This window comes from Polyodon spathula, chromosome 1 (genome assembly GCF_017654505.1).
Source record: "Polyodon spathula isolate WHYD16114869_AA chromosome 1, ASM1765450v1, whole genome shotgun sequence".
Lineage (NCBI taxonomy): Eukaryota > Metazoa > Chordata > Actinopteri > Acipenseriformes > Polyodontidae > Polyodon > Polyodon spathula.
The window spans coordinates 77,252,687-77,270,293 of NC_054534.1; the positions used below are offsets into that span (position 1 = coordinate 77,252,687).

Here is a 17,607-nt window from a genome sequence, read left to right on the forward strand (position 1 = left end):
AAATCTTTTACTTGCACAGAGCAGTGCTTAAGTTTAGGTACAGCGTACATAAAAGTGAACTATTTGTAAAACGTGTACAAGAATATAAGCATAGTTAACTTTTTTTTTTTTTTTTTTTTTTTAATTAATTAATAATTTAGTGCAGGTTTGTGTGTGTTTTAGTATTTAAGTTACCGACAGGTCATAAAATGTATAAGCGAAAAAAAATTTTAATAATTAAAAATATCTAGTACTTTACATGTGTTAATGCTGATCGTGCCATTTGTTCAGTAACTTGTTCACAGTGTGTTCACAAAGTTTATTCAAAGCCTCCTTCAGTTGGGATTATGCCTTCTTACCACTAGAGTTGGAGGATCCAAAATGGGATCAAAAAATTTAGATAGATATAGGTGAGGTATTTTGTTTCTCACTTTCCAATGAGAAAAATGACAGGAGAAGAGATTGTTTATAGATAGAGACATTTAAAAAAAATAAAATAATTATGCATTCATTTATTCAATTTCTTGAGTTTGTTAACCATGATAAGCCTGTAGAGTTAACAATTTACAAAGTCCTCCACCTCATACCACATTTTAGTGTGTGTGCAATTCTCCAACACATTCTTTTGACGAAACTGTTAATGATTAACTTCAGGTAATTCACAGTAAATAACTATGTCGCCATGAAATATTAAAAAATGTTTTACTTAATCTTTTACACCAAGAACATTGGCCAAGCTTGTTAAAACACTTATGGGATGTCACCATATGGTTACCCTATTGATAAAGGGTAAAAAGACAACCCCCCCCCCCCCCCCCCCTTTCCACTTTAAAAAAAACGAATGCACTGAAAGTACAAACCACGGTTGTTACAGTACCTCCCAAACACTTGGTTGCAGTGTTCTCTTCCACAAGAAATCAACTTCCCTTCCCCAGCACTTAAGGGGTGTGACCTCCTAAGGCTGTGAAACCAAAATCAGATAAACACGAAGCTTCAATAATCAGTTTAGTAGAATGTCAATCAAACCAACTTTATGTTTCACTACTACTATGAAAGACCCAACAGTTAAGTCTTGCAAAAAAAAAAAAAAAAAAAAAAAAAAAAAAAAAATCAGGTTATATAGAATCCTGCCAAAATACACAGCACATTCTTGGCAGGCTTTCACTGGCTCTAAAGTAACACAGCAAGGTCTGTTTCCCCATTGTACTTATTGTTTTGAAGTTTCTTCACAATGTGGCACTTCCTTAGTTAATGGCACCTGTGCAAACTGATTAAGTTTCAATCACAGGCTCACTAAAGCTGGACTTTGATAAGGAAGTGTCAATCAATATTTACATAAAAAAGGAATAGAAAGTTCATGCATCTTTGAAAAGATGTATTATATTCAATGTTCTCTGTTGAAATAGAAATGTTATGATCGTACTATACTTTCAAAAAGCATTAGGGTTTGTGTGGACAGTAAGAATAATGTTTCTTGTAGAATTTACAAATCTTGAGTAGTAGACTAGAAATGCTTGTAAAACAAAACACCAATGGCCCCTTTTTCTTCTCACTACTATTCAAATAGCATATGAGTCTTCAAACTAACCATTTAACTTCTTATAACTGCAACCAACTTATTTCTTGCTTGCTCTAGAATATTTAGTTTCCAGGTACAATTTACCATTGCTGCCCTACAATGTCTTTCAAAACAATAAAATATATATTGAAATAAAATACTGTCCTTTAGTGAAAATGTAGAACATTTTAAATACTCTACCCTGATTGGTTAAAAAAAAAAAAAAAAAAAACAAGTCACATGGGGGTGTTGATATTGTAGCACATCACCATGGGTTGGCACTTATTTTCAAAAATCCATACACCACTAAAATTGAGGGGAAAAAAAAAAAAAAAAAAAAAAAACTGGCAGACATTGGAATTTACTGCAATAAACACAACCAACGAGATTTATGTTGATGTTGACCTTTTGGGAATTTTTGGTTTTATTTTATTTTATTTTTTAACTTATATGGAACTTTTTTTCTTAGCTCAGTTTTAGGCAGAAGGATATTTAATAAAAATGACAAATCGTTTTTAACTTTTTTTTTTCTATTTAGTTAACCCATTTTATAAGCACAATAAGACACTTCAGGGTGTGGGATATACTCTAATATCACATACTCATCCAAATTGGTCAAAACAGGTCACATGGGGGTGTTGATATTACAGCATATCACCATGAATCGCCACTTATTTTCAAAAAGGGGCAAATCACTGGTAGACATCCATTCGCCACTATAATAAAAAATAGAAATAACTAACCAGATTCATGTAAATGTTGACCATTTGGGAAACCGAAGTGTACGTGAGATTTTGAATAGGACACCATAGAACAATTCAAGTAGTGAAAAAAAAAAAAGCCTTTTGTGGTTAAATGGATGTTTTGCTGCCGCTGCACCCAGTTTACAATATGTCTAAACTCCTCAGTTGATGCAATATTAAAAAAAAAACACCTCAACAATTCCTGCCGTACCTTTCTCACACATATATTCATCCAGGTACGATGGTATACTATCTCTGCAGTTGTTTTAAATTGTTTCTTAACACAGGCCCAATAGTTCTCCACGTTGTCCAGCCATAAACCACAAATGCAGTTTGATAAGTGACTGGGTATTCCATAATGCAAATGACTTTCTCGTCCCTGTGAAGCGCTGGTGCTAATCTGGTATGGATACCTCTTGTCACTTCTCCGGATAACAAAGGACGATTTATATTTAAAAACAAAACAAACAAACAAAAAAAAAACACAGCAGCACTGTCACCTGATACTGTCACAGATCTTGTGAAGGGACGTTTGTGTGCTGTGTGATGAAAATGGCAGTAATATTTTACTTTAAAATATTATGAATCCATGAATTACAAGAAGTAATGAATAAAGAAAAACGTTCAACTGCAATGTTCAAATAAACATCTATACATCTATTTTTTAAGTTACTGTATATGGAACTATTTCTGGAAGGATATTTAATAAAAACAACTTTTTGTTATTTAAAAAAACTTTTTTCTTCAATTAGGTAGTTAACCCATAGTATTAGTGCATCAAGACACTTCAGGGTGTGGGATATACTCTAATAGAATCATGCCCTGGGTGGTTGAAACCACTCAGCTTCGCCTCGTGACTTGCAACACAACGGGGAGCATGATGATATTTGAGTATATCACAAACCCTGTCATGCCTTATTGCTTACATATTAACCAATTTGAATAAAGTGGGTTACCAAAGCAAATTAGTTTGATACCTATCCAAAAACGTATTACTGTGCTACTCTATACTCCTCTGTACTGTAATTTCTAAAATTATTTAATACAGTTGCATTGCAAAGGTACAAGTTTGTTTACTGAAGCTGGTAAATCTGGTTTGAGTGCTCTTATCTTTATCACCATTTTGCACAGTAGGGTTACATTATTGAAATGTACTGCACAATGCAACAAAGAGTTAACTTATTTCACAAACCAACAAACACTAGTCCAACATTAGTGCTTGCTAATTGGGGTCTGTGAAAACAGTCGACATGTTCATTAGGTTATATGACATCCGTAAGTATTAAACACTCAATAGGGCTAAATTTGGAAATACTATTAATAACATTAGCAACATTGATAGACAGCCTACAGCTATTAATAACATTTTCCAAGGAACCAATCACATCCCATAGACTTTAATGTTAATGGAATTCTGATATTAGCAACTGCACACAGCTTATTGACAACGTTATTACTAGTTGCCAGAAAATTGTAGTACATCCTTGTGTAGTACTATTTAAGCCTACTGCTTTTTAATTTTTTTTTGTATTACACACATGTGAAGTAAACAGTTCTATGTTTGGGTATTTCGTGTTTCTCATGTAAATTTTTTAACACTCTAACATTTAAAACATGTATTTCAATGCCATATTTGTACAACTATAGTATATATCGTTGTTCCATATAAATACACTTGAAAATGGGGGCTTTTCGCTTATTGGCAACTTTCTCTTAATGAGAACATGTTGCTGGGGATCGAGAGGTTGTTAATCAGCAGCATCAACTGTATTAAAAAAAAAAAAAAAAAAAAAAAAAAAAGTATTAAGTTTCTCAATTTGAAGATTATGAGAAAGACTTCCAATGAAAACACTGAATTTACAGAAAGGTTTATTTTGTATTCTTAACTTGTATGTTCACATTTTCTCAATGTTATTCTTTAAAGTACCACATTTAAGCATAATTTAACAGTGAAGGATTAAAATGTGACTTTAACAGGAATCATTTTCAATTCAGCTGCTGAGATTGTAATACAGTGAACTGTTATATGTACACTGTGTTTTATTTATTTTTAATGACTTTAACATTTGGTGGCTCAGTGGTTAAGCTCAGTCTTTTTATATTATGGCCCCCAGTTATATTTTAAATCAGTTGCTGTGACCATCTGGAAACTTGTGTTACACGGCCCTCAGATGCACCGAGAGGTTTCTGTCACACTTTTTCTGATGGTTTTGGTCATAACCTCTTGGCAATTTTTTATTCAACATTATGCTTTGCATGCAGAACAAAACACAAATGACAACACATCAATGGTGAAATGTAGCTGCATAAAATTGAAGCACAACATTTTATTTACTCTGTAACCTCAATAAAACCACGGAGTAACAATGCATGCTATATTAAAGAGACAAATGATTTATTACTTGTTTATTTAGCTCTATATACAGTATGTAATTATACAGAGTGCATCTAAATGCCTAAGACTGATACAAACATAGAAACGAGAAAATCTTTACTGTAGGCTATATCTTACAAAAAGATTCAGTTGCCTGACCTTACAACATCTTACCAGTGACCTCTACAAAATACTATGCAAATCTCACTCAGTTGGTAGCCTTGTGGCTTCAAAAACAAAATACTCAGTGCACTACACACATTTTGTCACATAAATTACTTTCATTAGCACTTTGTTTTATACTGAACTGCTGCAAACACACCTCCTCTCACAAACCATAGGTGTTTATATGTGTGTAACAGCAAAGATTTGACGGCGGTCATCATAAAGGCTGCTTCACAAAGCAGGACTCATCTAGTTAACACTGGTCAAGCTGAATGCAACAAGTTTTAGAATTCTGCCTGAAGGGCAGGTGTGAACAGAGTCACGTATCTGGTGACTGCAGTATAATGTGTATAATCTGTCCCAAATTTTTTTCTTAACCAATCTAGGTTAGAGAAAGTTCCCGTCCACTGTTTGCATTTAAAAAACAACATGTACAGTAGTTTTCCTACTGGAAACTCACTGCAAGCTTTTTAACATGCAGTTCATTCTTGCGCATATATTTCACCTCAAAACTAAAAATTAAAAGAAACAAAACACATACTATTCTTTTTTTAAAAAAAAAAAAAAAAAAAAAAAAGGTTTTCAGGCCCAACTTAGTCAGCCAGGCACCAATACCGTTTATGTTTACTTTGGGTGTATTTATTATATGCATAGGTCTATTTGACAATTTCCCTTTTGTGTTTATTATTGTATTAGAAACATTAAGTCTAACTCAATAGGAGGAACTGGTTTCAATTTTAGCAGTCTCTCGCCAAAAAAATTTAAAAAAAAAAGAAGTGACAAATGTATTTTAATGGGGTATTATCACTCCTTATTTTTTTAAATCTCTATATTATAAAGCCAATATTTTCTGAGACTGTACAGTATATAAGGTATAATCTGCAAAACAAAAACAGCTGTTTGGTTAAGAGACTTGTCATTGCAAGCATGCAAGTGGCTTCCTCAGTTTAACCAAGTTGGCTTACAGTACATATAGGGCCTGGTTTTTAAGACGTTGTAAGTATATATTTTAGGTGAATGTACTCTTATCTAGCATTTGACTACTATGTTATCTTGAACTCTTAGTGGTGTAATTAAATCTCAGAACACCAAACAAGAATAAAAGGGAAAAGTGTCAATAAGGGATTTGTTAGTTTTGGCCCAAATTCTGGAAAAATATTTATACAAATTGACAGGTAACAACATGTCCGTCATTGAAAATAATCATTTGAAGCTCTTTTCTATAGGTGTTGGTCTACACAAGAAAATCAGCTGTGACACTTACTCTTTCTTATGTAGTTAAAATTGGCAGAAAAAATTGAAAATACAATGCTGAAATATTAAAATCCAGTTTTCCCACGGTAAGAATTCAGATATTTCCGATAACAAAGCAGTAAGACTTTTTCCTGTTTAGACTATCAGCTGTTTGCCAGAAATGTTGCCCTCTCTCTGCCAGCAAATGTGAACTACTTTCAAAGTGAGAAAAACCTGCACTTCACCTGCACTGGGCTTGTGTATCAGACAGTTCCCAAACAATCACACCAATGTCCAGCACTGTCTAGTACTCCGAATGGAAATAATTCCTCTGACTGTTTTAGATTTCCAGCCAATATCCCTTTGGCCCTGTTAAGATGAATTCCTATGGTCGACAGCTTTCAATGGATCTGCCAATCAACTAGTATACCAAACCATGAAATTAAATTTTTAAAAAGTGTATTACTCTTAATGGTCATAATTCAGAAACACCTTTAACTTTGGGGTTTGGAATTCAAACTCTCTTAAGTGGGCCTTTTCTGAAATTAAATGAGTTCAGGACCTGAAATAAAAAGGAAGCTCTCTTACTGTCACAACTAATGAAAAAATCAAAAACCAATATATCCAGTTTGTTTCAAAAGAAACATATTATATAGTTTATTTTATTTATATATATATATATATATATATATATATATATATATATATATATATATATATATATATATATATATATATATACACACACACACACACACACACACATACATACAGTGCCTTGCAAAAGTATTCAGACTCCTGACCAATTCTCTCATATTACCGAATTGCAAATGGCACATTGAAATTTGGTTCTGTTTGATGTTTTATTTTCAAACACAAAACTCAGAATCAATTACCGTAAGGTGACATTGGTTTTATGTTGGGAAATATTTTTAAGAAAAACAAAAAAACTGAAATATCTTGCTTGCATAAGTATTCAACCCCTGTGCTGTGGAAGCTCCCAGTTTGCACTGATGAAAGAAATGACCCTAACGAGGACACAATTACCTTACCATTGGCCTCCACCTGTGAACCATTAAAGTTGCTGTCACATTTTCTGGATAAAAACCCCAATGTTGAAGGATCATTGGTAAGGCTGAGAATCTGAAGGAAAATAATGAACAAAGTGCATTCTACAGAAGTTAGAGATAAAGTAATACAAATGCATAGATTAGAGAAAGGGTACAAAATAACATCCAAGTGTTTGGATATCCCAGTGAGCACAGTTAGATCAATAATCAGGAAGTGGAAGCTGCATCACACCACCCAGGCACTGCCAAGAAAAGGCCTTCCCTCAAAACTCAGCACTTAAACAAGAAGGAGACTTGTGAGAGAAGCCACAGAGTGGCCAACAATCACTTTGAAGGAGCTACAGAGTTCAGTGGCTGGGAGTGGAGTAATGGTGCACCAGTCAACCATATCAAGAGCTCTGTATAACACTGGCCTGTATGGGAGGGTGGCAAGAAAGATGCAGTTACTCCAAAAGTACCATCTGAAAGCACGTCTGGAGTTTGCCAGAAAGCATGAGAGTGACCCAGCTGCGATGTGGGAAAAGGTTTTGTGGTCAGATGAGAACAAGATAGAGCTTTTTGGCCAAAACTCAAAGCGCTGTGTGTGGCGCAAATCTAACACTGCCCATCCCTCAGGACACACCATCCCTACAGTGAAGTATGGTGGTGGCAGCATCATGCTGTGGGGATGCTTCTCATGAGCAGGGACTGGGCATCTTGTTGCAATTGAAGGAAGAATGGATGGAGTAAAATACAGGAAAATACTGCAAGAGAATCTGCTTCAGTCTGCGAAAAAACTGAAGCTTGGGAGGAAATTCACCTTTCAGCAGGACAATGAGCCCAAGCACAAGGCCAAAGCAACACTGGAGTGGTTCAAGAACAAAAAGGTGAATGTCCTACAGTGGCCTAGTCAAAGTCCTGATCTCAATCCCATTGAGAATCTGTGGCACTATTTGAAAATTGCGGTCCACAAGCGTCATCCAACCAACCTGAACAACCTGGAGCAAATCTGCCAAGAAGAATGGACCAAAATCACTCCGACACTATGTACAAAGCTGGTACATACTTACACCAAAAGACTTAATGCTGTTATTGCAGCGAAAGGTGGCTCTACCAAATATTCAATGTGTGGAGGTTAAATACTTATGCAAGCAAGATATTTCAGTTTTTTATTTTTCTTAAAAATATTTCCCAACATAAAACCAATGTCACCTTACAATAATTGATTTTGAGTTTAAGTGTTTTAAAATAAAATATCGAACAGAACGAAATTTCAATGTACCATTTGTAATTCAGTAATATGAGAGAATTGGTCAGGGGTCTGAATACTTTTGCAAGGCACTGTATGTATGTATGTGTGTGTGTATATATATATATATATATATATATATATATATATATATATATATTATATATATATATATATACACACACACACACACACACATACATATACAGTGCCTATAGAAAGTGTACACCCCCTTGAACTTTTTTCACATTTTATTGTGTCAGTGCCTCAGAGTTTCATGCATTTTTTTCTACGTATCTACACACCATACTCCACACTGTTAAGGGGAAAAGTTTTTATTGAGAAAAAAATTATATATATTAAAAAAACAAAACTGAAAGATCATAATTGGGTAAGTCTCCACCCCCCTGAATTAATACTTGGTGGAAGCACCTTTGCACACCTAGATTTGGCAATATTTGACCATTCTCTACAAAAGTGTTCAAGTTCTGTCAAGTTCCTTGGGGAGCGTTGATGGACAGCAGTCTTCAAGTCATGCCACAAATTTTCAATTGGATTTAGGTCGGGGCTCTGACTGGGCCACTCAAGGACATTTACCTTTTTGTTCCTTAACCACTCCAGCGTAGCTTTGGCTGTGTGCTTTGGGTCATTGTCATGCTGAAAGGTGAACTTCTGTCCCGGTTTCAGCTTTCTTGCAGAGGGCATCAGGTTTTCCTCATGGATTTCGCTGTACTTTGCTCCATTCATTTTCCCTTCTATCCTGACAACTGCCCCAGTCCCTGCCGATGAGAAACATCCCCATAATGTGATGCTTCCACCACCATGCTTCACAGTAGTGATGGTTTTCTTTGGGTGATGCACTATGCTGGGTTTGCGCCAAACATAACACTTTGCATTTAGGCCAAAATGTTCCGTTTTAGTTTCGTCAGACCACAAAACTTTTTGCCACATGGCTACAGAATCTCCTGAGTGTTTTTCTGCATACTTCAAACAGGATTCAAGGTGGGCTTCTTGAGTAATGGCTTCCTTCTTGGTTCCCTATCACACAAGCCAGATTTGTGGGGTGCTTGGGATATTGTTGTCACACGCACACTTCGACCAGTCTTGGCCATAAAAGACTGTAGTTAATTAATCCTTTTCCATAATTAGGACAATGCTGTTACACTATCCAACCAATAGATAAAGTCGAAATGAAAATTAATTAGATGTTTAAAGATCTTATTTTTTGAACCTTCAATAAGTCCAGGTACATGTTTAAATACTTTTTTTTTTTGTTTTTTTTAATTATTATAAAATTAAGGTTCCAGGCAACAAAAGGTGAAAAATTTGAAAGGGGTTGTATACTTTTCTATAGGCACCTATATTTAATATATATATAATATATATATTATATCTATATAGGATATATATATATATATATATATATATATATATATATATACATAGCAACAAGGTCTGTATACAGAGACTCATGGACGTCTCGGGGTTAGTGCCTTCAGTCCCATAACTGCCAATGCCTGGGAGGACAACCATCTCAAGGGACTTATTGTATGTATAATCATCTAGGTCAAACAATGGATTTGAAAAAAAATTACATTTTTATATCCTTATGCCAAATAAGGGACCACAAAAGTAGTCCCATTTATAACTTTGAACTACAAAATAAGTTAAGCTGAGTAAATGGATTTAATTGAAATATGCAAAAGTAAGTAAATATTTATTTTTGATGTGTTGAATTTTACATTGCCATTGAAAAGAGTTGAGACAACAACAAATTCATTTTTTTTTCTGCGAGTGCAAGACGCTCTCGTTTTCCAGAACGGGAGTAAACAAAATAAATAAATAATGACATTTCGGATTTCACTCATTTTTCAAGGTCTGTGTCGGAGAGGGTTGGATAATGTGCATAAGTGCGTTTACAAACAACTAAAAATACATTATTTGAAGTGACAAAGTTGGGGTGAGTGAATATAAAGACAGCATTTTTTTTATATATATTTATTTATTCTTTTGGTATTTTTTCTGTCTTGCCATCTTCCAGTTCATTTAATTGTTTTTCATACAAATCAGCATGTCTATTTACCACTTTGCGATTTTACATTTTTTATTTTATTTATTTTTTTGCTGGTAATTGGTCGCTCAGTTTTATACTTACTGAAACTGTAAACAAGATGGCTATCGGTACTTTAACTTCTGTGAGGCAACAAAGTGATTTTGAATATGTGACAAGGCTCCAACTGTCCATATCTATCCAATATACAGACAGCTGGAACCTTGCTCGACCAATCACACTGCTTGTTTCACATTCCACTGACAAATTACAAAAATACCTTGCACTTACTTACCGTCTCACCAGAATTTGCATTTAAAAAAAATAGCAAATGAAAAAGCACATCTCTGGACTGTCTCTAAAAGTTTTAGAGAGCAAAAAGTAAACAACCAGATTATTCGCCCGCATGCACTGATATTTTGTTGCAATTTTCTGTTATGTGGTATGTAATAAACAAGAACCAAAGCGGAAATTCCATTTCCATATATTTTTTTTTTTTTTTTTTTTTTTTATTTGCCGTGTTTAAAGTTAAATTTCAGCTTTCGTTTGCTTCTTCAGCTACAAAAAGGCACAAGTAAACTTCACGTTATTACTGTACTTTATGAAAACGTGTCGATGGTCAGTTTTTACTGTGAAGAAACCGCAATGGCAAGGAATGAAAAAAAGAAAAATTTTTTTCTTTTCTTAATTCTTACCACAGTTGAAATGCGTGATAAAATCATTGTTTTATTCCGATTTTATTACTTTTTGAAAAACAAATGAATATCTTAACGAATATTTAAATTATGAGCAAAAACATGAAAATCCTGTGTTCATCCCAGCACTTTATTTTATATAATTTATTTCAGATAATATAACGCATTATTTTTTTTCTATATTTGTGAACGTTGGGCCCAATTGGGATTTTTATTTATGTATGCAATTTATAAGGTGCAGTAGGAAACTGAAACAATAAATAGCGCTTCCAAGCCAGTACAGGTAAAACAAGTTTTCAAGACCACCTGTCAAAAGCTGTTGCTATAAGAACAGTTTTGGTTAACAGTCATATTCAAATCGCCCAAATAAGATTGCCCATTTGTTTAAGGGGGATCATTTCTTCCAGTAAGTCTTACAAATTTAAGAAGATTTTACAAGTAATATTACTCATTTTAGCTACATACTGTACTTATTAGTACAACATTAATTTAATTTAGAAAACAATGATATTTTGTAATTTCAGTTTTGTACAGCAGTATTTTATGGCCCTTGCTACAACATTAATATTTCACAGTGCGTACAGTACTGTATATGTATCACAGAGAGTTATGTACTTGCAAACACATTCCAAGATGGAAGGAAGCTTGTGTGTCTGTGCTACCATACATTTGATTACATAAATAAGCTGTTAACAATGTCTTCTTTCTGATTGAGCATGAAGGCAGTTAAACCATGGAAGACTGATAAATAAACAAAAACAAAGTGTAAATTGAGTGTAAAATTCATCATGGCTGAGGGCATTGCAGACCAAAAACAAAACAAAGCTGGAACATTTACCGTTTCATAGATAACTACTCATCTGCAACATATACAGTATATAAGAAAGATCACATTATAATAAAACTGTACATCTTGTAAAACATTTTTTTTTTTTTTTTTTAAAACAAATGTCACAGATGACACACCGCACCACCAGGACACATCCTGATTTAACATCCCAAAAACTGGCAAGGCAGCTGGCACAGAACTAGGATTTCATACATACATACATACATACACACACACGCATGTGTGTAATATACTGAGCTACATACCTGAAATCAATCCGATATAGGAAATATATATATATATATATATATATATATATATATATATATATATATATATATATATATAAATTTGTTACAGTGAAAGATCGGAGCCGTTCTTAAGCAAGAATTCTGTTTCTCAGTTGTGAAGTATAACATTCATATTGCACAAAATAAAAATATGGATGTGTTGATAATTTTAACTTGGAAATACAAGGCAATCTACTTTTAAAATGTCTGTTCTGCTGCAAGTAGTAAGTAACACAACATGTGTATTGGGCGAACAGAATGACGTGCGATGCAGGGCGGATTTAAGTGAGCTTTAAATATTTAAAACTACGTTTTGAAAATGTAAACAAACGGGTTCTCAGGAAGAGTGTGTTAGGATTTTGGCTTAATAGAATTAAAAAAAAAAACCCAGCTATAATGGAATTATATTTTAAATACAACTTTATGTATATTTTTAATTAAAGTAATACCATTACAGTACTTTTTTTTTTTTTTTTTTTTTTTTTTTTTTTTTAAATAGCAAAACCTAACAGTAAGTAAAATTAACGTCTATCAATGGAAAAGGTGTCGGCAAGAAAGAAGTTTTTAAAACTTCAGTTTACACTATTTTACTTGACACTCGACAACACGTCTGTATTTATACTTTTCTGAGGATCGGTGGTTACAGTAATTTTAATTTTTAGTTGAACTCATCGAAATAACTGAGGCTGCTTACGCCGAAGCGGTTTCGGGACATCTGTAATATATATAATATATATATATTATATATATATAGACTATATATATATATATATACCTGTGTCTCAGGTAATATTTAAAGCATATGCGTAAAGCTAAAATGGCGTTGAAACTAAGTTTTCTTACTTATTAGGCATATATTCAACTACTTACCTTTATATGACCAAATGACTCGTTTCCAAACCTATTTTTCACGTATCCACCTAGAATGCTTCGATTTAACTTACTTGTACTAACAACAACTGCCGCTTCAACTCATGGCCTGAAAGAGCAGTTCCAGGGTGAAAATGCAGGAGATTTTCACAGACGATTTTTAAAGCAGTATCTAGGATTAACAATGTACTGAATCCCCCAAAGCGAATCCTTTCGAATAGAAACCAAGTTTTGGAAACATGGCATGATTTATTTCTCTTATTCGGCTTTCTCTTCTTCCATTCTCCCTGTTATTTCATATGTGCGTTTCTCGTATCCTCCTCCTAGCACTCGCTGTACTGGTGCTTAAATTCTGTAAGCATAAATATTTGTTGGTGAGCGGCGGTAGTGAGTCCTGTTTCTTTCCGGGCACCTGAAACATTGGATGAGATGTTTTCAGAGCAAGGAGGTCAAACCCCGCCTCTCGTTTATTTTGTGCACTCCTGCCAGTCTGCTTCCACACAGACACCAAGTCATGCGGTCACTCTTTGCAAGGGAGGAGTTTCTCGGCACTGTTGAGTCTTGTAGGTGTTGCAATGATTCCGTAACCCGAAAATGTAGAAGATATACAATTCATTACGTTCCCGCTTACCAGTTCCTACCTGATTTCAGGTATGTAGCTCAGTGGGAAGCTTGTTGAAGAGCGCTGGTGAAAGCATATTTACAGGAATCCACTGAGTAAGTAATAAAACTACACCGTATCTAGAGAGCTGATTATTATGCTTATACTTCAAGAGCCCATTCCCAGTGCAGCCTACAACCTCAGGGTTTTCTCTTTGTGTTTACATTCCTCCATTCCCTTCTATTTCCACTCCAGAGAGTTTGTATTATATAAAGTCCCTTTATTCTAGCCTTCTTAAACTCTCTTATTTGTCTCTAATTTCCTTTCACAAAACAGACCTCCTTGACTAACACGTATTCTCATCAAACACACATACTGAAGTACGTCATTGAATAGTTCTAAGGACAATTAAGAAAAAAAAAAAGCCTCAAACAGGGCAAAGGATTAGCTTACTTATATTTCATATACCTTGAATACACAGTTGTATTAGGCAATAACATAAAGAATAGCTCATGAGCTGTGACTTCAATAAAAAAAAATAGCATTGTTTTTTAACTGTTGCAGACCCCCAATTATTCTGCATCCCATGTTTTTTATATGTAATAGAATGATTCCCTATGTACCAGGACAGAGGTAGCACACAAACCAGCAAGACTTTGCAGCGCAAGCGAGCATCTTAACCCATATGCAAAAGAGCCAGGCTCATCTACGTTCATAGTTATATAACTATTAATGTAATGTCATCTCACTGACAACATGGTAAACAACATTACATTACACAACACTGTCTGTTACACCTACACAAAAAAACGAGAACATGTATTTCTCATACTATTTTGTGGTGTTTACAATCTAAGTATGTTTCTCCAATATTCAGTTTTTATCAGTTTGTGTTTACTTGGCTTTGAACTTGTCTGGAGAATCCTAAAACAATGTTACATTTCAACTCTGTTAGCAACATTATACAATAGATGGATAGAGACACTAGGTGCAGCTAGTAGAGTTGAAAAGTCACATTGCTGCAAGATTCAAATGGAATGTGAAAGCTGTTCAGTTCCAGTGCTTCGACTCTGTATCGGCCAAGAAGTCAACTGATTGGTTAGTGAGATTTTCATATATTATTTACAACGCCATTGTGGATGTCTCTGGGTTCACTGACAACTGGGGTAGTGTATATTGGAGCCTTTGACTCTTTGGTTTGGGTTTAGATTTTGGAAGGTTAGTATTGTGAAATCACCAGGATTCACCAAAATAGTCATCACACAAAGGGAGCCTAGAAAGTAACCTGAATAAATATGATTGCAAAGCTCCAGGCAGCAAGAAACCCACAAAGATAATCTAAGTTGCAACAGGTGCAGCTATGATCTAACTGTTGGTCAAATCCATCATGTATTTTTGACTATCCCCACCAAACATGATGACAGCAGTAGAGAAAATAAATGTGTCTGATGAAAAAAATCTCATGCCTGTCTACTGTCCTACATGGCAGTGAATGTTGGATTATCACACAGTCACTCAAGCAGGGGTCAGCTAAACAGCTTTGCCAACAGCTGTTTCTCTTGATGCTCGCCTTGAAGTGCCTTGACTGTTTTTTCAATACTACTGACAGGGGCAGCCAGTGTGGCTAATGAAGAAAATACCCCTTCAGCACAGTTTAAATTGATACATTTCAATTTATTTGTCAATGCCCAGTTACATCTATCAAATGTACTGATGAATCCACTAATCTTTTGGCTGCCTGCATATGTTAGGAGTTGATTATATAAATGAATGAAGACACAAGTTTCAATGACTTTCCTTATTTTTATCACTACATTCCCTATGCACGATCTCTGTGTCTAAAGAGAATAGCGAACATTTTGTAACAAAAATGAGCAGTGAGAGGCAGTGAAGAGTGGTGGTTTTGGCGTAACAGTCGAGCCTGCATGCGCGGTCTCACAATGTTTGCAGAAAAGGTTGTTTTGCAGCTGTTTGGCAGCAAAGCAATAAAGTGACAACTTATTGACACAACTCTCTACTGTGTCAATAAAACATGGTGAACTGTGTGAATTCTATGGCCACCACCTTCTTTGCTGTACCTGTATTGTTTACATACAGTACCAAAGGATTACATTTTAATTTATAACTGTGTGCAATTCTGTAATGTTAACACTGCATACACATGCTGTGGGGGGGGGGGGGGGGGGGGGGGGGGGGGGCAGGACAACCAGAAAATTATCCCTGGCTCTGACAGGGCGATTTATTTTTACAGCTGAGAGGAAAAATGATTGCCAGGGGGTCTGACTTAAAAACTTGTCCCAGGCCAGAACATTTTTGTGGTCCGGCACACAATGCCCAAACCATTCATTATTGTTATCATACTTGTCATTTGTTTTGTTATTTGGTACTTTTTAAAAGATGCTATAAAGATAGCCGCACCATACAATGTAAAGCTTATTTTAGTAACACATATGATTAGCTATAGGTAGGTGGACTTGACGGGTGCTGTCTATGCCTAAAACACACTCTATGCTAAATGGACTATTCAAACTCAATATTCTGTGTGGTAAGGTATTTGATTTGCCATTATACCTCATTGTAAAGTATTTTACCAGTAGCACAACTTCTCAAACTGTTCTTTCTGAAGTAGATTGTATTATCACTTATCAAGAAGAAAAGGGACTCAATAAATAGATTCTTATGAAGGCAGCAATTGGTTGGTTAATACCACAAGCAGGGATGACATTGTAATGCTTTTAATCTACACAGGGAATAACAGTGCACATGAAATATATACAATTAAAGTGTATTTTTTTTTTTTTTGTGTGATTACCCAAGTAGCATTCTTACATATACAGTACAGCTGTTTATATTTAGATTAATACATTATGTGCAAGACATGATTTATCATGAAAAAAATACAGTTAGTCTGACATTGCTTAATCATACACCAAATATTATAAAACATTTTCTAAGGGCAGTAATGGTCTCATACTGTATGTTTGTTTAGACTAAATAATACAATGTCTTTTGAACAAGAACTGTTGTATAGTGTTTTCCTAATCATATCTTCTTCAGCATTTGTAGTTGTGTATTTTAAGGTTATCTAATTTTAATCTTTATTTTAGCTAGAGTTAGTTGTGACAAGATGTTGTTTTCTGACTGACACATACTGTAAAGACAATGGAAGCATTTAGTGCAGTCAAATGGATAATGTGTTGTTACAAATAGAATTAAAATAGATTTCTCTTTTAAAAATCGTGTCGCGTTATATGGCAGTGATTGCTTTTCAATTATAATGTGCTCTTGCATGAGTCTTTTTTAACAGAGAATATGTTACTTAATTTCCCCAAAACAAGGTCATTGATTGCTATTGTTAATACTATATGGGGTGAAACGAGGGTAAAAAAAAAAAAAAAAAAAAAAAGAGGCTGGGGAGTTCAAAAGTGTTCAATGTAATATTTTGACTGTTAAATTAATTCATTATATGGCCACATACATAATAATAATTAATAAACTCATGACTAATTTAAAGTTGTTTTTCCTTATAGAGTAGGCCGTGGTTGCATCCTTATCATATTCAGCCCAAGTGCTGTAGCAGGGGCTGTTCTTCTCAAATAAATAAAGTCTGATCTTCATTAAACTTTTCTAGACTGTTGTTGGTTTGCTTAACAAGAAAGGTTTAACAAAACTATATTTCATTAATTTAAACTGTTTCAAAATAACTCATGAGGTTACGATTTGTGAATAGGGCCTATTGCTTCCCTGAAAAATAGACTTTGTCAAATTGTGTTGGCACATTATGTTTGTAATAAATTACTCCATTATCACAATGTAACAGTTCTACTGCAACCATGTAGGCTCTGCCATAATGTGAAAAATATTGCTTGTCATCAGCAGTTCAACCCCAACAGCAAATGCAACAGTAAAGCAAAGTCATTAA

The 17,607-nt window shown here is 34.5% G+C and overlaps 1 protein-coding gene across 9 annotated transcripts in view; it reads right to left on the reverse strand.

The window, feature by feature from the left end:
- Positions 1–13,597, reverse strand: part of LOC121322718 (inactive ubiquitin carboxyl-terminal hydrolase 53-like) — a 58,618-nt gene extending 45,021 nt beyond the window's left edge. For 2 of the 9 annotated variants that reach the window (XM_041262986.1, XM_041263012.1), the window contains exon 1: positions 13,085–13,596. The gene's annotated coding sequence lies outside the window, so the exon portion shown is untranslated. Of the gene's footprint in view, positions 1–856; positions 941–13,084 lie in introns of all 9 variants that reach the window. The other 7 variants (XM_041262952.1, XM_041262979.1, XM_041262963.1 and 4 more) reach the window with 6 other exon arrangements.
- Positions 13,598–17,607: the final 4,010 nt, after the last annotated feature.